Below are 27,979 nucleotides of genomic sequence, written 5' to 3'. Positions count from 1 at the left end.
AGCTTTCACACAGACTGTTGCCAACAACATACATGGAGTGGGCTTTGGGTCCGTCCCCGTCAGACACTACATTTCTTCAACCTGCCTCTTTCAGGTATTAGCTTGAAATTGTCAATCACGTCTTGGCTCCGTCCAGAAGAATATTAATCTCCCACCTGATCCTATTTATGTTTGGATGTATCTTTCTGTCTCCCCTCCAATCCTTGTATCAAACAGCACAGGGGCTACTTTACAAATGTAGCCATCTCTGTCTACTCCTACTGGTTCTTTCCCGTGTGTCACTCTAGTTTGCTAATGCTATATGCTTTAGCACATTAATCCCAGACGATGTGGCTTTACCAATGCTTGTTTTAAGCTGTTACATGGTGTTGGAAGGGAATGGCATCCTCTTTCTCAGGCCTGTGTTACTACCTCCTGTTACGTTTGGATCTCCATGGGTTGACTCTGCCTTTCCTCCTTGATAGACTGATGGAATAAGAGCTGTTCACTTGTATGCTACTAACAACCTATTTTTACTGTCAAATTTCGTTTTATACAGTGGACTTCGAAAGAAATATCAAGTTCAATGAAAGGATTTTGGTTATCCTTGCAAATCTAATATTCCATATTTTGATATTGGTCAGTAAGTAATTTATATTTACTTCCTCTTTTACTTTATGCTTCCCTACAAGGGAAAAATGTGTATTTTCCAAGAGCTGATGCTGGAATGTCCTAATGTCACTAAAGACACAGAGGCAAGCATTTTGCCGGTATCCTTCCTGACAGATAGCTACATAAATAACATGAAAAACAACCATACCCAGAACTCCCTGGTCCTGAACTACCATTGTAGGCAAGTGTCTTGTTGGCACATTTTAAATAGACCCACTCGCAGCCCATACCTTTCTTGTTCTTGATGCTCAAAAGATAATTCCAACTTAGTCAATACCAGAAACAGAATTAACTAAATGCAAATGATGATCGTAGGGAGTAATGCAATCCATTCTTTGGCATCTTGGACTTCAGTGGTTTGATTAGCCAATTATCTATTGTGCTACTGTAAGGTAAAACAGAATTGGAAGCTTCCAGAAACGGAGGGAAGGGGACAGTGATAAAATGTCTCTTTAGCCATTGCAGTGGGAGAATACTCGCCTTGTTGTCTTTAATTAGGATTTCCATCAGTAGTGCTTGGAAAATCCACATTTTATGTCAAGAAGCAGAGGTTTGTGTTATGTTTTATCAATTCATATTAAGACCTCTGACAGTAACATGAGTAATTGGTTACAGTAGAACATTGTGAAAGTAGGGGGGCTGAAGATCAGCTGTTCTCGGATGTCTCTCAGACTAGCTCCAGCCCAAAAGACTTAAGAGGTTATGGCTCCTTTAGTAGAATGGGCTTCAGAACATCAGTATCTTTTTGGGACATAATCCATTCCACTCATCTTGCAAGGACAGCGGAAGGTTCTGGAGAATGGGTTTTTACAAAGGAAATGAGCAATTGACCCATTGACGTTTTATAATGTGCAAGCTTCCTAGTCCATAGAACTTCTCAAGACAAAGTTTTGGATGGTTTGGTAAAGCAGGATATTCCTGTGTGGCAAAGGTTTTTGTTCTTTCAATATTGAAAAGACCCCAGAAGGATTACATTGTCTCTTTGAAAAACTAAAAGCTCTGAATCGAAAATTATTTTCAAAGAGGCTAAGTAATAATAGAATTGTCAATTTTGCCGATCAAGCTTTCAAGCTATCTGGATTGTTAGAACAAACATTAAACATATTTAAATCTGAATTAAAAAAATATATATTTAGCTTTTTTTTTTTTTTTATTGCGAACAGCGCACATAAAACAGATTACATTACAAATTGGGACAGAACTGATATATCCGAAAGGAAGATTCTATTTTAATCAAGAATACAAATAAAGTCTCATGTAGTAATCAGTTAATCTATTAGGAACGTAGTGAAAGAGAGAGGATGGTGCAGTGTGTATTCCGTTGTATAATTAGTACCTCTTCCACCGTGGGGAGGGTGGAAAATGAGCTCTTGCTGATTCCAGTTACCACTTCAGTGACAGCACCTGTCCAAGATTTGGCTGTTTTTTACACCAACACAACACAGTCTGATGACACTGTCTACTATGAGCCTCCACGCGAAGTGGATCCATCCACCGGTAATGCACCTGCTCCTGCATTTGTAGAGACTGCTTCTGGTTACTTCATTGACATTGATGACTTCTCTTTAGGTCATCCACTCTTGTAATTGAAAATGTTTCAAAGACACATAAGCTGTACCTGTGGCTTAAAAATAACTGTTTAATTCACCCATAGAACTATTTATGGTTCTGCTTCACATTTTTTGCATTATTTCTGTGGATTGGTTTAGTGACTGTATTCTTTTTGCTTATAAATGGTCATTACCTTCCTGAACGCTCCTCTGTTGAGCCTGTGGATGAAGTCTTAACTGCATATCATTCCTCACATAAGGTCCGAAGAGACTTGTCCCTTGTGAATATTTCAGCTGTACCTATTCCTGATGGGATTAGGTGGGACAACGTTCCATTTAGTAAATACAGCCTGTTGCGCCGCTGCAGACCACGGCGCGAGCCGAGCATTCGGCTCGGGCGCGGCTGCGGTTCGTGGCGTCTGAGCGTGCCACGCCCCTTTTGTTATTTACTTTCTTGTGCAAGACCCCAAAGTGGGCATGGTGCCTCGCCGAGTCTCGGGCGCGGTGCTCCCTCAATAGTACTATGGAACCTTCTCCGCCTACCCCTCACTTACCTCGTGAGCCTGTCCTTTTTCCCTCATGTTTTTATGTTTACTTTTAGCAGCCATGTTCTTTCTTTGTCCCAGCAAGCCTTCTTTTTCCCTGCATGCTTTAGGACCCTTTTTCAAAATGGCTTCTTTTCTCTATATGTTCCTATGCTTCTTTCACAATCCAATATGGTTACTTTCTGCTTCCTGTTGGTCATTTCCTGTTCTAGGGTATATAATGTGAGTGATTCTTGTTCTCCTTGCGCTGCAACACTTCCTTTGGTGGTGATCGCGCCTGCTAATTTTTCTCCAGTTATTTACCTCGCCGGTTCCAGCTTCTTCCAGTATTGTTTTTTCCTTTTGGAAGACTCACCTTTTCGCTTCTTTTTGTTCCAGGGAGTTCCTGCTTTAGAGTTTTTTCCCTTTGAGGTTTTTTCCTCTGGGACTGCTTCTGGAGGGCACAGACTGTCTTTTGCCGTTCCTTCTTCGGCAGCACCGTGGCTACCAGAAAGGGCCACCCTTACCTTGGTCAAGGCAGAACCTACAAGAATCGAGAACCTTCTGCAGTTCCAGTGGGCCAAAGACATAAACGACTAGTAGCCCGTGACACGGGCCTACTGAGGTCATTCAAATTCCATATGTCTTCAAAATTTCTATGATTGATGTAACTACAACTGGTGTTACATCTGATGGATGGGATGTCCAGACAGTTGATTCTATGTTAACTGAATTGAAGGACTATTCAGTATTTGAAAGTGATGATGTGTACAGAAGTACAAAGGATTATGAGGAAATGTTATGCTATAACAACAGGAGACATTACTACCTGCACCGTGCTACTTGACATAGACCAGTACTTGACTACACACAGTGAGAACACTGTTCAACACAACCTGTGGGGAGCCTAAAACATTTAGATAAATGTACTTATTTTTCTGGGCATGACCCAAACCACCCAGTCATATTATTTCAGATTACCTCCATCACAAATTAGGAAAATTTTGCTAACTGATGCAAAAATGATTAATTCAGAATCTTTTGTTTCCCGCCTTGCAGTTGAAGGTAACGAATACTGGAGGAACACTATTGATTTAAAGAGTGTATGGGAAACACAAGGTTGGCAAATACAGGGTAGGGAAAGTTTATTTAGAGTGTGCCTTATTCCTGTGCAAATGATCATTTTGAATGATACTTTTCAACAGATATCCTGTCTGGGGTTAGCAAAAATAAAAGAAATGAACACGCCCAGTATCCCCACACCAACAAAGTTTAATAATTGGCACTTCTTTCTCAATGTCACAGAGGAAAATCTAGATGCAAAGGCTCTGGCTGGTACCTATAATTCTTCACTTTCCAGTCCCGGCGGGTGGTTATTATGGCCAATAGACACAAATGGGCGTCAGGCAGGTTTTGTGAATTCCTCAGGGGTTTCAAGATTAGCCGGCTGGACTCTCGCTTTGTCTCGTGTCAACACATGGGTATAGTTACAACATACAGTGTGGGTAAACTGTGCCAACAATGGGTACAGTCTAACATGCTAGCTGCAGTTAAAGAACATCTTAACACACATTCTGAATATATAGACTTGCAGGACCTTTGTTAGGTCCTAGAAAGACACTCTCTAAAAGATTAATCTATGCCATATATAATGAGATCTGGAAGCTTTCCCAGATAGAAGCCGCTGCACGTTTAAGGTAAATAGATAAGGAGAACTTTAGCTGTTGTCAACAACGGCATGAATACTCTGTCCAACAGGATTTATTCCCTAACAAACATAGTATCGTCTGCGATAGATATCATTCAGACAGACATGTCCCTTTTATATCATGGGCAAAATCAGCTGCATTCCATCATACAGTTAGGTTGGACATTATAAACTTTGAAAAACGGCCGCTTTCCATGCAAGTACATTAACGGTAGTGAATAGTTCACTGCTTTTAATTTATCCAAGGAACAACGGACAATCACTAAAAGGGAAACGCGTTTCACCATGCTTCACAAAGGGAAGTTAGAAAAGTTGCCTTTCACAGTTGCAGAGAGTCCTTCAACAGTATGGCTCCTTCATGGCATTATTAATCTGCCCGTTTCCACGTTTCGTTTTTCAAAATGCCTGAAAACATCTTGCCGTGGGCAGGTACAAGCAAATAGGCGATAGCTATATTAAAGTAGAGGGGAAGTTGCCCTTTGAATAAAATACCTGAATGTCAAAACAGAGGTCTTTCTTAGTGGAAGCAAATGTGAGACTGTTGTTAGTCATTCAATGATCTGCAAGCAGGTGTCCCTACATAGCCTTTGCAATGTGGGGGTCGTGAACTTGGCCTGTTTTTTCTGAAGGGTACTCCCGTCCTTTTGATTCGACCAGCATTTCATGTACTTTCGAATGGAAGTTATGTGGTGCTGAGCGACCAAAGCTGTTGCGGTATGTAACCAAGAATTGCCTACACAATTTCAGTCTCTAAGTTCGTTACGTGTTATGGACAAGTTTTATTCCCCCCCCCCCCCCCCCACACACACACACACACACAGACAAGAGATAAAAGTATCAGAAATGTGGCCTCAATGATACTGTTAATGTAAATTATGGCAAGCTGAGAAGACTAAAGGCTCTACCGTTCAAAAAACAAGTAGCGTTGACATCAGCTAGAGAGACGTATGCTCTCCAGATACTGAGATCATCAGCTGAGATACAATCCCTATTAAATACCAACTTCCCCAAGCACTTTGGAGAGCTGGTATCCAGAATTTTCAACGCCTCGAGCACTACAGGGATTGCCCACTTCTTTAAGGCTGCTGGGTCTGGATTTGTGTCCATCTTCCAGACTGTCTTTGGAGTCATTCCATCAGCCATCCATTCACTCTTTTCAAGTGTGTTTGGCATCATTCCTGTAATTTTGGTGTTAATAGGCGGAATACTGCTGCTGTTTCTTCTGTTTCGCTACGTGAAGCAATGGAGCCACTGCCACCAGCTCAACTGTGTGTGAATGCATGGTTCAGGTCTTTAATGTTCCGTTGCTGGAGGAATTGGAGCGTGATTAATCATAGTCATTCCGACCACTTCTTTGGTGCGTGCAACCAGTCTTTCGTTGCGTATGGTGCCTCTTCGAACAGTTGCCCACAGTGTGCTTTGCTGTTACATCAGGGCCTCCTGTGGACCAAGCACTGCAGATGTCCCCGATGGGGGTTCATTGACGCTCATGCCCCTTGAGACTAAAGCTGATTCAGGAGGCCACTTATGAGCCGCCTTTGGTGAAGGATCTTGATCTTTTTGGCACTGTGCTGAATACCACTCCGGCAGGTGGAACTGCACAAGAGACTGCTACGCACTACTGCTCCGTGGATCCGTCTGCCTATCCTCGATCTAACATCTTACGATGAGTAGCTTCGAAGATGCTCTGCAAGATCAGGACTATTGTTAGAAAGATTTGATGAATGGCTTATTATACCAAATTGAAAGTTTGCATTTATTGTCCTTACTTTGGCCTGTTGCGCTGGTCATGATGGACATTGTTTTTTAAGCTATTGATTTTTAACATGTTTTTAAATGTGATTTTTTTTATCTAGCTTTTATGCGTTTAGCTTTTAGTCCAGAGCACTTTTAGCATTGGAATCATTCACCTTCGGTGGCATCATCCTATGGCATCATACTTGTTACGGCAATGGGGAGGGTGTAGTGAATCCTATCTTGTTTTAATGGGGAACAAGAGTTAGCTTAGCCTTTGGCTTGCAGACTTGTGCCGTTGTCACCCAGTGACTTTTACCCTACTTAGTTTGCTCTGTTATAGCACATTTATTTAATTATATCTTTTAAGATGGCTGCCTAGTTTCTAGTTAGGTCAATGTTTTAGTTTCATGTTATCAGTGCCACTGCGCTAAGGCGTCAATATCAAGTGACAAAGATAAACAAACTGTAGGTGTTCGCAATAGCTACTTTCCCTCTTCACACCTTCGAGGGAATTGTTTACATAAATTGCTGTCCCAAACATGTCTTGTTATCTATTGTTTGGGAATAGACCTAGGTCAGGGGTCCTAGCAGATCTGTATAAATGCACCTCACTTAGACAGATTGATTCCGACCAGATGCCATCGCTGCTATAGATGCTGCATGTGGCCTTGATGCTGACCCAGTCTTCGTGTCGCTACGGAGTCTGAGCTAGAGACCTCATGCCAAGGTAACAAGGGTTGGGAGGCTCTTCTCATGGACATGGCATTGACAGGTTTAGCACACCTAGCTCTCTTGTAGTTTAGAGATTAGGTACATGACATCAGGGTATTAGGACATATTTCATATCTCATGTCATTTCATGTCATTGCAAGTAATGGGGGTCTTTGTGCTAATGAGTCTTGTCTTTACCATTCTGTTTCTTGCATTATTCAATATCCTAATCATTGCAGTCCGTGTAACTCATTGTGGATTGCAGTTCTGTTAAATAAAACCTATTGAAAACTTTACTGCATCTCCTTCATTGCCTGTGTTTGATTGAGACATGTTGTTAATGTGAGAAAGGGGTAATATCCGTTTAACCACGACACTCTATGAGATGTCACACTCTTGAGTCCATGCGTAAAGGCTGCCACAAATCACATTTTACTGTTTGGGTTTTTGGTGAAGTGCTGCTTGTGAGCCGGGAGGGTTGGGACGACAGTTGCGACTTGTAGTAGGACAGGTACTGTCATACTTAAACCAGCAATCTTGCCTAGACCAAGAGTCAAACTACGACATCCCCTTACTTTTCAGGTCCTCCATGTCCGGAATCCATCCCTGGCTTCCACCGCCCTGGTCCACGTGTTGCGACAGCAGCTGGACAATCCAAAGCTTCCATTGACTTCAGTGAGAGTCCCTTCTTCCCTCTGCATCTGGGTCCCCTGGTGTAGGTACTCCTATCGTCTGGGTATCAGTGGTTAGGGGCACTCTCTAACCTTCCTCTTATCTGTTAGTTTCCTCAGGGTTCATAGGGGAGGATCCTGAAACACACAACTTCCAACCACTACTTCCCTGTGTTAGTCTATGGGACACTGCACCTGGTCATTGGGGGCACTTTCTGTACTTTCCACTGGTGTTTTCATCTACCCCCAGGGCCTAGCTAACTAACACACTTACCTTGGTTGGGTTGACTGTTTAGCATTCCACCTACTTAGTACTAGTACTTAGTATATAGCCCCCGCTTCAAATAGGGCCCTGTATATTTTATGCTATTTCTGCTTGTTATTTTGTGTACAAATTGTGTGTAGATAGCGCCAATGTTAGTCTAGTAGTTAGTGCTGTAATAAAGAATCCTTTATTTTTTTTAACACTGTGTGGTTCTTTCTACTGTGGTATTGCAAGTGCTTTACATTCCTCCGGGATACACTTCAGCTGCTAACCTCATCTACCCCTAGAGAGCTTTTGCTATCTGGACACCTATTTGCTATCACTAAGGTTTGCCTGGACTCAGTATAGGGTGCCATACCATAGGTGTACACCATATACTGATCCAGCCTCCTACACATATACCCAACAACCGGCTCCTGCAGTGGAGTTAGAGGTGCCGTCCTGAGCTGTGTTGATTGGCGTAGAGGGATTGCTTTAACTAAAGAAACAGACTCTATGCTTACTTGTTAATTTTAGCCCCATTAGTTGGTGATACAATTCACAGGCACCTGTCTCAGTGAATGATTAGGCCTATCAAGAGGAAAAAAGACTGCACTCTGTCTCTTTCCTTCAAAATCTGGCCACAAGACAAACCTTTTATGAAAGCTTTTTGCATGGACTAAAAAAAGGTTTTACAAAAGTGATTTGAGATACCAGGATTTATAGAAAGCAAAAGCGTATCATATGTTGCACATCCTGACTGCAGCCACATAGGAAGCAGCAATGTTTCGAGCATATAAGTAGCATTACTCATTGTTTTTGCCACTTAGTAAAAAAACTTACCTAACTCCAATTACCTAACTTGTAATCACTTCTCAACAATAGAGTCACACGATGATTCCAAATTGTGCCAGCGATAACATGCAAACTTTTGTTGCAGGTACATAATCCAGTAACATATTTCCAAAAATGCCACTCGTCATCTGTAGGTTAACAAAATGATCACTCCAACAAACATATGAAGGAAGTGAGATAACTTGCTTGTTAAATTGTGGCCTGGAGGCCACATACCCTGTTGTGCTGATTAATACTTTTACAAAACGGTAGTAACAGTTGCATATAGAAATCAAGCATTAGCAAAGTTAACTGGCCTGGTGTTTGCTGCCAGCCTTTTGGCTATGTCAAAGCCCGTTTGTCTTATCATAGTTTTTTAAAACATTTATTGGAGCTTCTTAGCTAGGGCCAATCCAAAACAATAAAAAAAGGTCATTAATAAAAGAAAACATATTGTTGGTATTAATAACAACACACTGTGACAATAGTCTCTGGCACTGGATGGACTAGTTCATGTGAGCAAGTGCTTATTGTAAAAGAGCAGAACGTTGTCACTCGGTGAAGTTAGCCGCTAGCTGTAGTGGGCTGATCCATTGCCCCATTTTGTATGCTAAAGGGAGTGGAATTAAAATATGGGTGGCACAACAACACACCAAACAATGACGAGGGCAGGCTGAAAGCCTTCATAAATATAAATGTTACATAAGATAGACCTCATGAGAATTGTATATATTTAGTAAAATACAAAAAGCCATGCTCTTGCCAGTATTAACAACAATAATAACAAGCACTGCTAGACCAATAGGCCATGCAATGGTTGCTAGCCTTTTGGCTTGGTTAATGTTTGTTTTGCCGTGGTTTTTGCAAAACATTATTGATGGGGGAAGCTGACATTATTGTTGGGGGCGCTAATGCCAATACAAAAAAAAGGTCTTTGACCAAAAATATTTTTTGTTATTAAAACAGACACGTTGCCATAGTAGCCCCGCTGAGCTGTAAATGTCCTCACTGTGCAGCAGTTTGCAGGGTGCCTGAGGGTGTGGGGCAGGGTCAGGCTCAGCAGTCTCTGGACCTGGGCTAGATGCAGGTGGTGGGGGTGCAATTAGGGCGGGGCTCGGCATAAGGATAGCTGAAAGCCTACCGGCCTGGACATAGAAAAGGGACACAAACAACGACTCGCAGCGGCGGGGTCAGGACAAGCGGCCGCCATCTTGGAGTGGAGCCTCCCCCTGCATCGTACATTAGTTGTCCGAGAATCCCAACAAACCGTATAAATTACTTACTTAGTCTCCATTGTCAGAAATTATTTTTTATTTTAGAATGATTTTCCCTTCCTTTAGCTATCTTCAAAGTGCACTTTAATTATGACTCCACAACCTGCTGGACATCGGAGCAGTAGTAAGCTCCGGTTTCGGTGATGACGACGAGTAGGTCCTGCTCGCTGCGGAAGAGTTTCCGTGTAGCGCCGGGTGGGTTCGCCGTGTGAGACGCAGCTCTGACGGGGCCGCGGGGCGGGCGCCTCACGGCCGCGCATGCGCAGTAGCGGGCGACGGCTCGACGCTCAGAGGCGCCTCTTACCGCCTGAGAGGATCGCTGAGGAGATGGGGGAGCGCTCCAGGGCGCTCGGCAGAGACATCCCCGCGGCCGCCGGCGCGGCGGAGAGCGGCCCCCAGCGCGGGCTGAAGGAGGGCTCGGCGCTTCTAAGCCCCCCGAGTCGCGCTGCGGGAGGGGGCTGGCGCAAGGCATGCGAGCAGAGGCGGGGGGACCCTGCAGAGGTACCCCTACCTCAGGGAAGAGTCACCTCAGGCCACGGAGGAGCCCAAGCCGGGCCTGCGGCCCCCAGAACCGCCCCAGGGGCTCACCCCAGCCTGCAGGGCATAGAAGCCGGTCAGTGGGTGCTGAAGCTGGACCTGGGGGGCCTTGACGAGGTGCCCCAGGGGGTGTCCTCTGGCGCAGGAACCCTCTCCGGCGCGCCCTTGGGTCGGCTCTGCTCTGCACCCGCATCCCCCTGTTCTGCTGCCAGCGGCAGCGATTGGATCCTCTGCGAAGATGAAAACTTTGCTGCCCAAGCGCCGGATGCCCCTTGTGCTCAGAATGCACCCACTGCTGTGCAGGAGCCAACCGTGAAACCGGGCAAGAGCTGCGGAGCAGCTGAGGCCAGTCTTGGCCAACGGAAGAATGAAAATTGCTTGCCGCAGTCGAGGAAGGGGAAATCTGATTTGGCTCAGTCGGCTGTGAGGAGCGACAGCAAAAAGCCATCTTTGTCTAAGAACGACTCTAGTAATGCAACTGCTCCGAAGAGCAGCAGCAAAGCATCGAAAGCATCTTCATTGTCAAACAACCATGGTTCCTTGAAAGCAAACCCAAATCACCATTCTTCTAGGAAGAGCGCCAGTTCACTTTCTTCCCAGTCAAAGAAAATCTCTCCTGTAAAGAGAACCAGCAAGTCACCTCATTCTCCCCAGTCGAAAAATCACTCATCTCTGAAGAAAATCAGACGTTCATCACGTCCATCGCGATCTAAGAATCGCTCCCCTGCTAAAAGACTCAGCAGTTCACCCCGATCTAAGAACCACTCTCCTTTGAAGCGAACTAGTCACTCACCACCTTCAGTCCAGTCTAAGATTCACCATCCCAGGAGTAAAATCAATAGGCAACAATTATCTAATTCTAGGAGCCCTTCTCCCTTGAGTAAAAGCAATAGAGTCCACTCGTCGCACTCTAGAAGCCGTTCTCCCTTGAGGAAAATCAACAGATTACCATTGTCTCGGTCTAAAAGCCGTTCTCCACGGAGGAGGACAAGCAGCTCATTTCCATCTCGTTCCAAGAGTCGATCACCATTGAGGACAAGGAGGTTACATTCAACCAATTCAAAGAGCCGCTCTCCCATGAGGTATAAAATCCGCTCACCTTTGAGGAGGACCAGCAGGTTGCATTCATCTTCGTCTAAGAATCGATCTCCTTTGAGAGAAGGTGGCAGATTACATTCATCTAAATCCAAGAGCCGCTCTCCGTCGAAGACCAGCAGGTCAAATACATCAGTCAGTAAGAGTCCCTCTCCTGTGGAAAGTAGCTTGTCATCAAATTCTTCAACCTCTTCGTTTGGTGTCAAGGTTAACTTTACTTCAGAACTTCCTGATGACAAAACTCTTAAAGAAGTTATTTTTCAGAGGTTTGTCAAGTATGGATTTGTAACAGATGTTCAAGTCCACCGTCCCCATTCTGGTCGGTATGTTCTTGTGTTTTATGACGAGCAGCATGAGCAAGAAGAAGCTCTCATTGGGGCCCCAAAGACGCGTTTGTTCAGCAAAACATTAGAGGTTACACCTTGGACAGGAGGAAGAGTTAAAAGTGACAGTGGTTCAATAACTTGGGATGATGAGATGACTAAGTTTAGCCCCGCATCAACAAGGATGCTCTTGATTGAAAATTTGCCTAAGACAATTGCCCCAGAGAAGCTGGACAATATCTGTGTGCAATTTGATGATATCCTGGACATTGAAATAAAAGAAGAACCTGGAAAGCCCACATGCTCAGCATTGGTGGAGTTCAGCAGTATCGTCAGTCTCATTAAGGCTGGGAAAGCCCTAAACAGGAAATTTTTTGGGACAAGTCATGTGAATATAAGTTTTGCAAAGCGCAGTCCTACAAATTGTTTGTGGTTGGATGGTCTTCCACCCAATTTGTCTCAGGACTACCTTTTTTTGCGATTCAGTGAGTATGGACCTGTTGCAAAAACTCTGTACGATTGCTCTAAAGACATGGCCTTAATTACTTATAAACATGATAAAGATGCAGTCACAGCCATGAAGGATTTAAAATGTGGGTTGGGAAAACTTTGTGGACACCGAGTGATGGTGGACTTTGCAAGTGATAGGTGTCAGTTGGTTTTCTCTCAGGAGATGGCAACATCATGTCAAAATACAGAAGGCTTTCTAAAAGACTAAGTAACATTTTTGCAGATTTTGTTAAATGCTAGTGAAAAGGAGGAGTAAGCTTAATAATATAAATGTTTTCCAATTGGTGGCTCTATTGTCTTTGTTTTCATGTGTGCGCAATGGAGAACTACTTAAGTAATGACATAACTTAAAATTTCCTGTTCATCATCAAAAGGTCTCAACAGGTAGGAAATGTCAAAATGTCTGGCCAATCCCCTGCCAATAAGATGCTCTCTCAGCATCCTATTTTATGAGCTTTTCATATAAAGCAGAACATTTGAGCAGTTGCATCCAGAATTATCTAATAGCTTCCAGTAATAATGTGCCACATAGAAATAGAGGTGGGCAGCCATGTATTTATCCCTGATGTTGTGGATAACACAGTGCTCACCTGTAAATATTTTTAGAATTCCATTTTGTCAAGCGTAGATATATATATATATATATCAGGTGCCCCGTCTCGGTACCTGAAAAAAACGCACTCCACAGGCTTGTGATTAATGATAAGATTTTTTTTTTAATGGCAACGCGTTTCGATCTCCTCAAGAGCTTCCTCACAGCCAATAGAATTAAAGTGCACTACAACCCTTAAAAAGACATAACATACAATAGACCTAGAAAAAAGACTATAAGCTTTTCGCCATTCAACAAGAAGTAAAATACGTAATATTTCAACATTAACAATTTATCAATTTCTAATTCCATCCATGATGGTAAATCAGACATATATATAAAAGAGAAAACAAAAATATATATTTATATATTACAAACCCATGTTTTATAAATTGTAAGATAATCATGTTATTATTATTTATAAAAAAAACTTTTATATAAATAACTACCCTCTATACACCAGCCAAAGGCCAAATTATATATCATCAATCAATCAATCATGTGTAAAGCATGCTACTCACCTTCTAGGGTCTCAAAGCGCTGATTGGGGGGGATGCTACTGCTCGAACAACCAGGTCTTGAGGCGTTTCCTGAAGGTCAGTAGATCCTGGGTCAGTCGTAGGTGGACAGGGAGGGAGTTCCAGGTCTTGGCGGCGAGGTGGGAAAAGGATCTGCCGCCGGCTGTAGTTTGGTGGATGCGTGGGACAAAGGCGAAGTTGGCGGGGCGGAGTTGGCGGTTGGGAGTGTGGAAGGTGAGTTGCTCGTTGAGGTAGGCAGGGCCAGCGTTGTGGCGAGCTTTGTGGGCGTGGATGAGGAGTTTGAAGGTGATCCTCTTGTTGACGGGGAGCCAGTGTAGGTCTCTGAGGTGGGCTGAGATGCGGTTGCGGTGTGGGATGCCGAGGATGAGTCGTGCGGATGTTCTGTATACGTTGCAGTTTCTTCTGGAGCTTGGCCGTGGTTCCAGCGTAGAGAGCGTTACTGTATTCCAGTCTGCTGCTGACGAGGGCGTGGGTAACCGTCCTGGTTTCAGTGGGGATCCATCTGAAGATCTTGCGGCGCATGCGGAGGGTGTTGAAGCAGGAAGATGAGACGGCGTTGACTTGCTGGGTCATGGTGAGCGATGCGTCTAGGATGAAACCTAGATTGCGTGCGTGGTTGGTGGGCGTTGGTGCGGTTTCTATGATGGCTGGCCACCAGGAGTCGTCCCATGCAGAGCGGTTTGAGCCGAGGATGAGGATCTCTGTCTTATCTGAGTTCAGTTTAAGGCGGCTCTTCTCCATCCAGTTGGCGATGGCATGTAGTCTGTCGAGGTTGGTTTTGGCGGTGGCGGGGTCCTTGGTGAGTGAGAGGATCAGCTGGGTGTCGGCGTAGGAGACGATATTGAGGTTGTGGGATCGGACGATGTTGGCGAGCGGTGCGATGTAGATGTTAAAATGGGTTGGGCTGAGAGAGAGGATCCTTGGGGAACGCCACAGATGGTCTTGGTGGCTTCGGCAAGGAAGGTAGGGAGGCGACTCTCTTGGTTCTGCCGGAGAGGAAGGATGTGATCCAGTCCAGGGCCTTGTGGCGGAGCCCTGCGTCGTAGAGGCGAGTGCAGAGAGTTTGGTGACAGACTGTTTTGAAGGCGGCCGAGAGGTCCAGGAGGATGAGGGTAGCGGTTTCACCTTTGTCGAGCATGCTCCTGATGTCGGTTGCGGCTATGAGGGCGGTCTCGGTGCTGTGGTTCCTAGGGAATCCGGATTGGGAGATGTCCAGCGTGTTGTCCTCCAGGAAGCGGGTCAGTTGACCGTTGACGATCTTCTCGATGACCTTCGCCGGGAAGGGAAGGAGGAAGATGGGCTGGTAGTGCTTGAGATCTCCAGGGTCTACTTTGGGTTTCTTTAGCAGGGCGTTGACTTTGGTGTGCTTCCAACTCTCCGGGAAGGTGGCGGGCTCGAAGGAACTGTTGACGATCATACGGAGTAGGGGGGGTAATGATGGGGCTTGCTTTGTTGAAGACATGATGGGACCAGGGGTCAGAGGGTGATCCGGATGGTGCGCATGGTTTTGATGGTGTCATCGTCGTTCATGTGGGTCCAGGAGAGCAGGAGGTTGGTGTGGCTTGGTGCGTTGGGGTTAGTGGTGGCCGCGGTGGTTGTCGGGGTTGAGGAGTGGAAGCTGTTGTGGATGTCCGTGATCTTGCGATGGAAAAAGGTGGCAAGGGAGTCTCAGAGGTCTTGCGAAGGAGGGGGGTCGGTGGAGCAGGACCTGGGGTTGGCGAATTCCTTGACGATGCTGAAGAGCTCTTTGCTGTTGTGCGCGTTGTTGTCGATGCGATCCTTGTATAAGGATCTCTTGGAGGTCCGGATGAGCTGGTGGTGCTTGCGGATGGCTATCTTGAGGGTGGTGTGGTTGCTCTCCATTTGTTCGTGGCATCATTTCTTGATTTTTCAGTAATCCCGCTTGGAGGCCTAAAGGTCGGCGGTGAACCAGATGACCTTGGTGCTGGTGCGGTTGTTGGAGGGTATCCTGAGCGGAGCGAGGGTGTTGGCGCAGTCGTCTATCCATTGTCTGAGGTTGAGGGCGGCTGTGTTGGGGTCGGTGGCGCTAGGTAGTGGGGCACAGGCGAGGGTGGAGATCAGCTGGTCTTCCTTGATCTTGTTCCAGCTGCAGCTAGGGATCTGTTGGTGGTGGTGGTGAGTGGCGGGTTTCTGGAAGGTGAAGTGGATGAAAATGTTCCTGCAATGTATATTCATAACACATGATTAATCTTTTAATCACATCTCATCTCCTACAACTTCTACTTTTTTAAAATATCCAACTTACAAAATTGTATTTTATTTTTATATTTTATTTCATATACCAGGACGGGGGCACCTGAATTTCTTTCCTTATTTTTAAAGCGGTGGCCGGCTTCCGCTTATCACACCGGCCCTGACATTGTATAGGATATGGTGGGAACTGCTTTTCAGGGCGAGCGCAAAGTGCTCTGTCCCTGATGTAATCTCTCTTTGGGCTTCTAACCACACCCATGTCGCGTCAGTCTATTACATTGGTTTGTGGGCTTGCCATTTAAAATCCACTTGCTTTAATTTGTGATAGGCATGCATACGTCATGCCTTTTCCGGTGTTATGCTCTCCTAGAGCACATCGGCCAACTACTGAAAACATACGAGGCTCGATGTTTTCCATATGGTTTCTGGACTACTTTTTCTCTTTATTTAGCAGAGCGATCACACTGTGTTTTGCACAGCACAATCGCACTTGTTTTTTTTCTCAACTTAATGTGTTTAGAAAAGTCCGGTTAGGAGTTTACAACGCTATAGCTCTAACTCGGCAAAACACAAGACTTGTTGCATTACAAATGCTTGTTTCATTTACCCTCTCCAATCATTTGTAAGGTTGTTCTCTGTCTGTAGTAATTACTTAGCACGGTTAACCCAATTGTTTGCATGCATATTTGTAGGTTATGTATACATGCATATTCTGGGCAAGTAATGAGATACTGCTAAACTAGTAATACATATTAAGTTCTACCCTTAGACCCGTCTGGATCTTTATTTGAAAGGCAACCTTTTAAATCCCTGAGTATTCATTAGCTAAATGTAGCTTTTACCTTTGTTATATATAAATACTTATGTAGACTTAATTTGCAGCATATTACTCTTAATTGCAGGATCGAGTTGTTAATTGTGAAACGCTGCTAAAGCTATATTTGTATTTGTAAGAACTATTGTTCTTATTAGTTATACAGTTATTTTCAGGATACCACAAGGCGGCATTTGCTGTATATAGATGTACTGTTGACAACAGAAATTAACAAGAGAGAGTAGTCAAAAGGGTATATCTCAATTCATTTATATTTGTCAAGTGCATAGTGTCCGAAGTGAAAAAAGGTGGAACCAAACAATACTACAAAAATAATACAATATACATACATATACTGACAAAACAACATTGAACATATGTGTTCCATAGAAACCGCAAACAACCATATGAATATCCGTAGAGAATAGGAATTGCAGTAAATCCTCACCATTATGTCAGTTAAGGGTATCTTTATGATTTTGTTGTGTTTTATATATGTTGACGCTGTTTCAACTCAGTTATGGATATTGGGTCTCATCAGGACTAACGGTTACCGGGACACCTTAGTGACCCCCAGGACCCGGTTTGAGTAACCCCAAGATGGCAAAACACAAACATCTGTGCTGTAGCTGGAATAAACAGCAAGACAGTTATAATAAACTGCTTTCCCTTTGGATGCAGGCAGGGAAATTCTAGAAAGAAACGGGGGGTAATCCACTGCAGCAAGTTGTAATAATCGGAGGCAAGATGCTTAATAGTCGTAAGTTAATAAGGCATGGAGGGAGACACTGCTTTGCATGAGGACAGTTGTAGCACGGCCGCAGGCGTAAGCCGTTCATCTTGCCCACGCTGCAATTCCCCTATATTTGTGTCACCAAGATTACATTTTCCCAAAGTTCCAAAACTGTAGGGCATGGGTCTCCAACCTTCTCTGTAATAAGAGCTACTTATATTCAGTTAAAGTTCTCCCGAGCTACTAATATCATTAGAGATGTAGTAGTAGCAACATCTTAAAAGTTCACATTAGTGGCTACCTAATGCACAGTTGCCAGTAGCTATCACTTGTGTGCTTCTGGCGTGGTTGCTGGCATTAATGTTAAAAATGCAGGGTCAATGTGGAATGTACCATGGGTAATACATAGCCATAGCTGGAATGCACCACGTTAATAAAATTAACTTGATTTTTTTCACCCAAATATCAACTTTAAATATATTTGAGAAATTCATTGTTTTATTCTAAAATTCTATACGTATCTTTAATTAAACCAAGCAAAAGCTTCTAATTTAGTTCAGTGGAGCTGCACACAGAAGGGCTACTTAAAGGTAGCAGGAGAGCTGCCAGGAGCAACTTGCTGGACATAGGTCTTTTTTTTTTTTGTTTTTTTACATAGTTAGATTTTATGTTGTACACTCTATAAAATCATGCACGTAAAAGAAACATAGACCTCCTTTATAAACAAGATAAAATCTGGACGTTCTTATAAGTGTGAAGGATGATGACAGCTTACATGATAAGCTATAGAGTACCCTGTGTCCTGTAACTCACATTGGACCTTGGCCAGAGTACCTTCAAGTTTATTGAAGGATGCACTAGAAATCATTAGAGTTTGTGGTCAGTTGGATCGTGGTCACCAGGAATCTCTAGAGGTTTTTCCAGCTGTTAAGCTCTGTCTTTCGTGATATTCTTGTAGACTGTTAAGTGTATGTGCATAATGTTTCAATTTCAGTTATTTTTCCCACAAGAGTTATGCACCATTTGTAAGCAAGCAAAATCTTCACAGGGTAAATAGTTGCTCATGAATTTTAGCAGCATTGGCAGATGAAAGTCTACCTTTCTGTCACTTCTTCGTTATTGTCTGGTAGCAATTAAACTATTTCTTTGGAAGGTAGAATCTGGAAGTTACCCAGTTTTGCAGTGCTGCTAGCCTGTTTTTGCTTTTTGAGTTGTCCAGTAATTCCCTTGAAGATGTTTTCAAGCTAATGTTATTGAGCTTGGGGGAAGGCAGGAGTGTAATAGGGCTTTGGTGGTTATATATTGTGATTCAGGCGCTATACTTTGGTTAAAGAAGCCATTTGCCACATAACCAGTTCTGTCACAAGTCTAGTTTTGTGGGCATTTTGCAGAGCATGGGCACATGTGTAGGATTTGAGGTTCCTATACTCCAACATAAGCCTATATGATCCATTGGATGTAACCACAAGGAAAATATGGGTGTTCATTGTGCAATGGCCTAATACTGTTACTCCCTGACTTCCTTGTAGTGGAGTTCAGCATGAATGGTTGTTATGCCACATTTAACCTTGCGCTTTAAAGGACATTTAGATTGAACCTGCATTTCTGAGAGAGATAATGTTGAGTCTTTGTCCCAACCCATTGGCTTCTTGTATAATGCTGGGGCATGCTTAAGAGGCTATTCTTGTGTGGATCTGTCTTGTAGTTGTGACATTTTCGGGGGAAATGCCCCAATTATCACTTTCTCCCTGAAGGTTTCATATTTCATAAATGACTGCAGTTGTTGTCTTAAGCCATGACGATGTCATAGATCTTTGGTGGATGTGACCAGAAAATCATTCTAATGATGCATACAGTATCACCTATCTGAAATTGTGTCTTGTATTTGTACTCATGGGAGTGTACCACCTTTGGTGGTAGGAAGGGGTACAATTTAAAGTGATGCAGGAAGAAAGTCGGTGAGTCAGGGGGAGGGAGGCAGGGACATGCACAGAGGAAGAGACAGCTGCACAGTGGCATCCACAAGTAACAATATCCAGGAAACTAGTCCTAAAAAAGAAGTGGGGGGACTAACTAAGTTAAGCAGCATGCAAGTGTAGAATGGCATAGATTGCTGTGGCGCATAGTGAAGTGGTACAGAGTAGAGCAGAGAGATGTCAAGTCCAGTGACATCCTGGATTGTTTCAAAGTAGAGTGAAGTGATGTGGAGTGGTGCAGGGAAGAATACAGTTGCATAGAGCGTAATGGCTTAAAGTGGTGTAGAGTGCAGAGTAGATTAGAGTGGCAGGGACATGGAACTGAGTGTTACAGAATAAAGTGCATTGTAGTTGAGAGTATTGGTATAGAGTGCAGTGTTGCAAAGTGTCAGAGAGTACATCGCATTGGGTGGAGTTGTGCAGAGTAGATTGGTGTGGCGTAGTCTGGAGTGGTGCAGAGGGCTGCGGTGAAAAGTGGAGTGGTGTAGAGTAGAGTGGTGAAGAGTGCATTGGCATAGAGTAGAGTGGCACAGGACATAGTAGAGAGGTGTGTGAAATAGCACAAAATGCAGTGACATAGAGTGGAGTGGTGCAAAACAGAGTGGAGTGTTTGAGAGTACATTGGAATGGCATAGAGTGGAATATTCACGGTGTTGGTAGTGTTGTGTAGCCGTTTTAGTTGCAGCTCCATGCACGTTATTTAAGCACACTAGGCCTGCTGCTGTGCACTTTAAACTAGATTTATTTTATTCAGCTTTGTTTATTTTACCAATAGCCACATTTGCGGTCTTGTTTTATTTCTCCCTACCTAGCTGTTCTTTGCCTAGGCCAGCATTGCTTTGTTAAACAAGACATTTCTTTCACTCTGCTTCTCTGAAGGCTGCAGTAAGATAGGTTGCAGGTAAACGTGGTAACGCTTTGTCGCTGGTATTCAAAGAAACATACACATCCTTATGTAAGGACATTTTCTCAGAACATTAGAGTGAGATTTCAGCCAGATGACCACGACTGTATGCTGATTGCTGAACGCTTCGATACAGCTGCTTATGCAGACTTCAGGCCTTTGCTCAGGTTTGGGGGATGATGTCTTCCCAGGGGAACCTCAAGGACAGAAATAGAGCTTAACATGCTGTGCTCTAATATAGCCTAGGTAGGAATTAGTCTATTGACTCTACTGACAGTATGGTAGCGTTATTTCTATGCTTCACTCTTCTTGTCACAATTTTAATCCTGTCATGCTACATCGTCCTGGTTATTGCAGTACATGTTTTATTATCTAAGATGCAGTTGCCTCATTAAAACCTTATTGAAACATATACTTCCTCTGCTTGTCCTTGTATATGTGAGACTACTGAAACTGAGAGAAACGGATGCGATCTGAGTGACCTCAATTTCCCTAAGGAGTCAATGGTGTCATGCGCTTGCCTGCCGAATCATCCCTGCTCTTGGGTAGAACTGAGGCACTGCTAGTTAGCCAGAGCAATAGCCGGATGGGGCCGACATGTGTCACCTGTAGTGGGTTAGACTCAGTCCCTCACACCACAGGTGATTCTGACGCCCAAATCCAGTAGTCTCATTAGGATAATGAGAGCCTACACAACATGGCGCTGCCAACGTTTGGTCAGGCTCTAATTTTCAGGTACTCCGCAGTATCTCTGTCTCACTACATACAAAGACACCTCAGTACTATATATGGAGTCGTCCATGGTATTGAGGATTTCCTCCTCAGCTAAGTAGGGAGTACCTAACTAACCCTGTAGGTTGTTGAAGCTTGAACCATTAAAAAGATAATCCCCATTTGGTGTGCTTACCTCTGAACAAAACTTACCATTTATTATGGTGAATCCACAACAGGTAGCAATTGCAGTCAATATGCGACCACCCCTTACTGCACATTTACTGGCACATGGCCTAAGGCCCAGGGGGGTCCAGTCACATTTGTTGTTGAGGCTCACCCAGCCTATAGAACAGAACTTTTTTATTCTTGGGTCACATTTCCAGCAGCTGATAGGAACACCAATACATTTCATCACTATATACCTGCAAACGTACCTGCACAATACAGAACTTAATGCATATCTAGAAATACCTCTATCTTATCAAGAACATAATAATTGGCTTGATGACGCCCCACTCCACACAATTTTACACAATAGGTTAGGTCCTCTAAGTAACAATGGTCCTACTTGGCCTTTATTGGCCACTTATACACCTCACCCTGCTGCAGCGAACCTAACAGTAGCTGAAGTCCGTCGCTTATATGCTGATTTGACAGCAGTATACAGACGATTAGTACAGTTTGTAATGCAAACATTAAAAACAAACCCAGCATGTGCTGCTCCGGCGCAACCACATGCAGTAATGCCAGCCATTAATCCTGCGACTGTACATTCGATCATGGGTAAAGTACCTGCCAAATGACAAGAACTTCCGTTTTGGTTAGCTCAAAAAATAAACGCGCTGGAAGCAGTATATCCCCCTATGGGGCCTCAGTATAAACACAGAATATTAACTATGTGCTTGTCATTTGGGATGGTTCCCACTATTGATAACTGCAGTATATGGGGCACAGTATTTGTACGCTCTATACTACCCCACACAGTACACCAACACTTGCCAATTTACCGGAAGTGTTGAAACAAATTCAAGATGAATATGGGGCGGCCCTGGACTTGGGGATGCAACTAATGGGCAATTTTACCACAGTATTCTCAATTATATTAAGTAACCTTATAGAGGAAGCAGTTGCACTAGCTATGCGCATGCGGCTCCAGGATGTTTCTCCACAGGATCAAGATCGTGACCTGACAAAGATTATTGCGAAGACCTACTCTTGCATTGGTCGAGGTAGTCTGGGGGCCAGACCCACAAAACCACAATTTCAGGGCAAATCTAATAAAGATTCTATCAAGCAAGCACCTGAGGGTACTAAGGAACACTGGGATAAAAAACAACTAACACCTAAAAAAGAAAGGGAAGAACCTCTGCATACAGAGACCCCACAAAATAGATATAATCTCAGAAATAGAGATAATATAAAAACGCCTGACAGATATCAAAATACTGATGCATGCTAATCTTGTTCCTTTCAGGACTCATTGGAAAAAGGCAGTGAGAGAGGTGGGTGGTCAGAGCGAAGAACTGAATACTTGAAACCGAGACAAGAATAACAACGCTCAGCAAAGGTTTCTGTAAAAAAAAAAGAGAGAATCTTCCCCAACAAAAGCTCCAATTCAAAAAGAAAAACGTGGCAGCAGTTGCAGTTTGACATGCCACTCAAGAAGAGGGCTCTATTGAAGAACAAGAAGTGGCCATTAGCGCTATTAGACAGCGCGGCAGAGGTCACAATAGTTCGCAGGAATCTTCTAGAGCATCTGGAGGTGAAAGCAACTGAATACTTCCTACAAGTAGAAACTGCGGACATTCGTGTCTCCACGCCTGATAAGGGTGTATAAAGTAACGCTACATTTAGAAGGAGACATTGAGCTCACAATCGACTCAATCTTTTGGGACCACGTTGAAAACATATATGATATTCTACTGGCCGAAAAGGATTGGCCACCTGAATTTGTCCGTACCTGCCCATATAGTGAAGATGTTATTAAACCTTCTTTCTGGCCCCCTTGTTCCTGAGGAACTTGCAGAATCCTACACCATCGGTTGGGCATTGGCGCAGGCACCCACGTTATATCGCAACCACAATGGACGGGATAAAGACTCCCGCATCATGTAATCCCTATTAAAAATCAACCCCAACCACAACCCCAATATCCGATTAAACATGATGCTAAAGCACCCATGAGGGAAATCCTCACACAACTGGATTACCAGGGCGTAATCGAACCCTGTGTCTCACCAATGAAAAATCCATTATTCCCAGTAGCTAAACCGGACCATTCATAGAGAATAGTTTTAGACTACAGACATTTAAACAGTCATACACGCACATATGCTATACAAAACTCATAGAACAGCACTCATGAACAACATAGTGTGTTAAAAATACATAACAACACTGGACATTTCCAATGGTTTCTTCTGACAAAATATAGCACCTGAGAGTAGATACTTAACAAGTTTCAGCGCACTAGGCTCCCAGGGGTACAAGAACAGTCCAGGACTGTTTGCGTCTCATGTGACTTCAAAATTGCACGACATAGACCCTGAAGCATTTTCCTATGTAGATGATATTTACCTCACGGATTATTAATTTCTGCAACATTTAAGACGGGTAGCCCGCATTGTTGTGAAATTTGCTGAGTTTGGCTATAAATTAAATTTCCAAAAAACAAAAATAGCCTTCCTTAGCGTCCTGTTTTGGGATATGTTAGACTTTTCATCCTTGGCGTGGGATCTAGTACAGTACACTAGAGGTGCCCAGGGCCTATAAATCAATTGGTACTAGTGGGCCTGCAGCACTGGTTGTGCCACCCATAATAGTAGCTCTGTAAACATGGCTCAGACCTGCCACTGCAGTGTCTGCGTGTGCTCTTTTAAACTGCCAATTCGACTTGGCAAGTGCCCACCTGCCAGGCGTAAACCTTCCCTTTTCTTACATGTAAGACACCCCTAAAGTAGGCCCTAGGTAGCCCCATGGGCAGGGTGCAGTGTATCTTTAAGGTAGGACATATCCTAATGTGTTTTATATGTCCTGACAGTGAAATACTGCTAAATTTGTTTTTCACTGTTGCAAGGCCTCTCCCTCTCATAGGTTAACATGGGGGCTGCCTTTAAATATGATTAAAGTGTAGATTCCCTTTGGGAGTAGATAGACGTGTGGAGTGTGGGGTTTCTGAGGTCACAATTTAAAAATACATCTTTTAGTAAAGTTGATTTTAAGATTGTGTGTTTGAAAATGCCACTTTTAGAAATTGAGCATTTTCTTGCTTAAACCATTTCTGTGACTCTGCCGGTTTGTGGATTCCCTGCCTGGGTCAATTTGACAGTTGGGCTGGTTGCACCTCTCACTAGACAGTGACACAAAGGGAGCTGGGGTGTAGTCTGCATATTCTGATGAGCCATCTGTGCTAGGAAGTAGGGAAGGAGTGGTCACTCACACATGAAAGGGCTGTGCCTGCCCTCACACAATGCAGTCTCCAACCCCCTGGTGTGTGTCTGGCCTGGGCAAGGCAGGATTTCACAAACAAGAGAGACATTTCTTTGAAGAAAGCCTACTTCAAAGGGCGTAATGGGTATAAGAAGGGCACCCAAAACCACAGAAGTTAGAACACTTCTGGAAACCAAGAGGAACCTCTGCCTCGGCTGAAAAATCGACGCTCGCGGCTAGAGAAACAACACGCAGCATTGCTGACGGAGGCTGGTGATATCACAACCCGTGCTGCGTGGTTTTCGAACCACTGTGCGGCAGGATTTCCGACGCAAACATCGCTGGGCGTATAAAAACAATGCAAAGCCTGCCCAGACCCGAGAGTGCTGTTCAGATGGACACATCGCTCTCCTGGGGCGGGAAGAAAGACTCACTCCGGCCCGACTGAAGGAGAAATGACACACGGTCTCGCTCGTGACTGATATTGATGCATCGCAAGCCCCTTTTGACGCACACTCGCCCATACGGGGTTATTTTTGACACACCCAGGAACATTTCCACGCTAACAGCGTTAGCGTTGTGTTTAAAATCACATGAAGACTCTTTTTGGTTTTTAATTGATAACTTGACTTGTGTATGGTGGATTTTTGTTGTCTTGTTTAGATAAATATTTTCTATTTTTCTAAACCTGTGTTGTGTCATTTTGTAGTGTTTTAATTAAGTTACTGTGTGTGTTGGTACAAATACTTTACACCTAGCACTCTGAAGTTAAGCCTACTGCTCGTGTCAAGCTACCAAGGGGGTGAGCAGGGGTTAGCTGAGGGTGATTCTCTTTTACCTTGACTAGAGTGAGGGTCCTTGCTTGGACTGGGGGTAACCTGACTGCCAACCAAAGACCCCATTTCTAACAGGATACTAGCTATCAAGTGGAGGAAAGGCCTAGCGCCACAATTCTTGGAAAAATGCGCACAATTACAAGCTCCAAATACTATTATAAAACTCCAATCCCTATTGGGTTTCCTGAATTTGCATTTCCTGCATCACACATAAAACCTTTATATCACTTATTACGTCCTGACTTTTCAAGTACATTTTGGACAGTCAAACACACGCATTCTCAGAGCTTTGCAAACAGACATGCTTGCAGCACAATATTTACATACAAGGGACAACAAAAAATATCTGGTCATCAGAGTAATTGCTGGTGCTATTGGTTTCACCTATGTAACTTTCAATGAAGGTGAGACAGTCCTGATTGCATACAAATCACATTTGTATTCAGCAGCAGAACAACGCTTTGCTCCCACTGAGAAAATTCTCACTGCTGTTCAGATGTCTAGCCCAAGGCAAACGCATTATTGTCATCTCTCCAATCCCAGGCCTTGAGGCTGTTACCAAAGCCAGTGTTGCAAATGCTAAAGCATTACATCCATGTTGGATTCAATGGGCAATGTACATCTTTGACCCAAAATTACAAACTCAAGAATTTTTGCAATATGAACTGGAATACCGAGTTCTAGCAAATACACTGCCTATTGATCAATATCAAAGAGTCATGTATATCAATGGCTCAGTGAAGCCTGCAATTGGCAACATCAATACACTCAGCTTCTTGTGCAGTCGTAAGCGGCTATATGGAGGATAATACATTTTGTCCCCATCATACATACATGCAAATCCTAGGAGATTTCACAGCACCATTAGCAGAGCTAAAGACTCTGGTGATGGCACTGGAACATATGGATCCTGCACAGCTTACACTGATTGTTTGTGATTCGTACTACTGTGTCCAGTCCTTCAATGAATACCTGCATTACTGGTGCCAAAATGGGTTCAGAGATTCTAAAGGCAACACCATTAAACACAGACTTCTGTGGGGGGGAAAGTAGCGGATGTGAAGTAAACGCTACCAAACATCCATGTTGTACATACATGTGGACACCAGCGCGTTGGAATACACGTTGCTGGAAGTACACTGGCTGGTGAAGCTGCCAAGTTGGCAGTAGTTACGGCTGCTGTTGCTGCAGTAACCCGCTCAGGAGCGAAACCGGACGATGATATATGGGCTGCTGTGAAAGCCAAGACTGAAGGCACACCCAATCCAAAAGCATTTCCTGCTAAATATGCCTACTGAATGGGAGGCTGCGTAGATGCCAAAGTAAAAATACCAGGGGTGGGGGGTAGAGTAATTCCCAACAAAGATATAAGATCAGAGTTGATTAAAGCAGCGCATGAGGGGATAGCATCTGGCCATGCTGGTGTGGCGGCTACAATATCATTGTTGCAAGCACGTTATTGGTGGCCAGGTCTATACAAACAGGCCAAGCAGTATGTCCCTTGGTTGTGACATCAGCCAACAAATTACGGATTCCACCGTCAAACGCCCACTACAGATACCCCTCCAAATTTCCAATAAACCATTACAATGTGTGTACTTGGACCATTGTGGTCCCCTAACACCGGATAGTGCATACAAATATATTTTAGTCGCTGTTGACTCCTGCTCCAGATTTCTATGGGTGTGGCCACAACGCTCGGCTGACGCTCTGACTGTTATGGAAAATTTGAGAGTCTTCATTGGTACATATGTAGTTGCAGCTTTCCACTCGGACCAGGGCCCTGCTTTTGCCTCAAGGGCATTCAGGCACCCCATGGCTTTTTTAGGGGTCAACTCCATTACTCGTCTCCATTTCATCCTGAGGGAAACAGTGTCATGGAGCGACAAAACCGTGATTTAAAGCAGTCCTTAACAGCCAGAGTCTTAGGGATGGGTCGTAGTTGGCTTAACCACCTGAATGGAGTCCAGAGAGCACATAACAATCTGCCTAGAAGGTCCCTGGGGGTCGTACTTCATACGAGTGCCTGTTAGGAACTCAAATGTATATTCCAGATCTTGTTGGTCCTGGAGTGGAGGCGGCAGAAACACCTTTTAACATAAATGAACGTGTAAGTGTCTTGCAGGAATTACAACAGTTCCGTGACGACAATGCTGCCTCCACAGGAATTAAGGATGTACCAATAACACCCACTGGCTGGATTCCTAAGGTTGGAGATCTAGTACGTGAAAAGGTTTCTGTGAAAAAGGAGTTCAGTCCTTCTTATCGTGCACCGGTCCCAGTCTTGGGAATACACAGTACCAGAACTGTCATTCTACCACTGTTGGCTGGTGCTAAAGAAAACCGCTTTGGATCTGTCGACAATGTCAAGTTACACTATGTGGCCGATCCTGCATAGTAGACCAGGTGGAACAGCCAGTAGTTCCCGGATCCGTCTCACTACTGGTCAAGAAGTCCCTCTACAAGTTGTGAGCAGCAAAGTTGATACCTCTCCGAGCTTGGGGAGGGTGGAAAATGATCTTGTATTAGTTCCACTAACATCTTTTACAACAAATAATACTGGAAGTCCTGATCAATTTGACACAACTTCAACACAGACAGATGGCGTTATTTACTATGTACCACCGCAGGAGACCACTACCAGTTCTTCTACAAATACAGCTCCAGCTTTTGCACAAACTGCTTCTGGATTCTTCGCTGACGTGAACGACACCTTCTTGGACTCATTCGCCTCTTCTACATCTGAATAGTCAAAAACACGTAAGCTGATAAACTGGCTTAAAACAAATAACTTTTTTTTGCCTGGGAACTATCTAAGGCTTTCCTTGACTGTACTGGCTTTCCTCCTTTGGATTGGCT

The sequence above is a fragment of the Pleurodeles waltl genome, chromosome 12 (genome assembly GCF_031143425.1).
Source record: "Pleurodeles waltl isolate 20211129_DDA chromosome 12, aPleWal1.hap1.20221129, whole genome shotgun sequence".
Taxonomy (NCBI): Eukaryota; Metazoa; Chordata; class Amphibia; order Caudata; family Salamandridae; genus Pleurodeles; species Pleurodeles waltl.
This window is presented reverse-complemented; position numbering follows the sequence as displayed.